This window comes from Penaeus monodon, chromosome 22 (genome assembly GCF_015228065.2).
Source record: "Penaeus monodon isolate SGIC_2016 chromosome 22, NSTDA_Pmon_1, whole genome shotgun sequence".
NCBI lineage: Eukaryota > Metazoa > Arthropoda > Malacostraca > Decapoda > Penaeidae > Penaeus > Penaeus monodon.
In genome coordinates, this window is record NC_051407.1 from 1,588,021 (window position 1) to 1,588,350 (window position 330).

At 30.6% G+C, this 330-nt stretch overlaps 1 protein-coding gene across 1 annotated transcript in view; it reads right to left on the reverse strand.

Annotated features, from left to right (window-relative positions):
- The window catches only part of LOC119586814, a 65,518-nt gene that overhangs the window by 33,199 nt on the left and 31,989 nt on the right, over positions 1–330 (reverse strand). The window lies entirely within an intron of this gene.

Here is a 330-nt window from a genome sequence, read left to right on the forward strand (position 1 = left end):
TCATGAGAACGTTTTCTTGAGGAAGAGTGATTGATAGATAAATTTTAAAAAAATATAAAAAAATAGGAACGTCTTCGGCTAATAGATGTGATGCAAGCATTTTTCACCAATAGATAAAGTAGATGTCGTGGGAGCGATTTGATTGAAGAATTATAAATGGAAACGTTTTCGAGTAATAGGTTAATAAATGTAATGAAAAAGTTTTTTGAGCCATAAATCAATAGATGTGATGGTAACAGATTCACGAATAAATCTGAAGCACAATCTGATAATAAACAGTATGCATAGAAAGAGAGAGAAATAAACGTGGGTTAGATTTATAAGAACGGT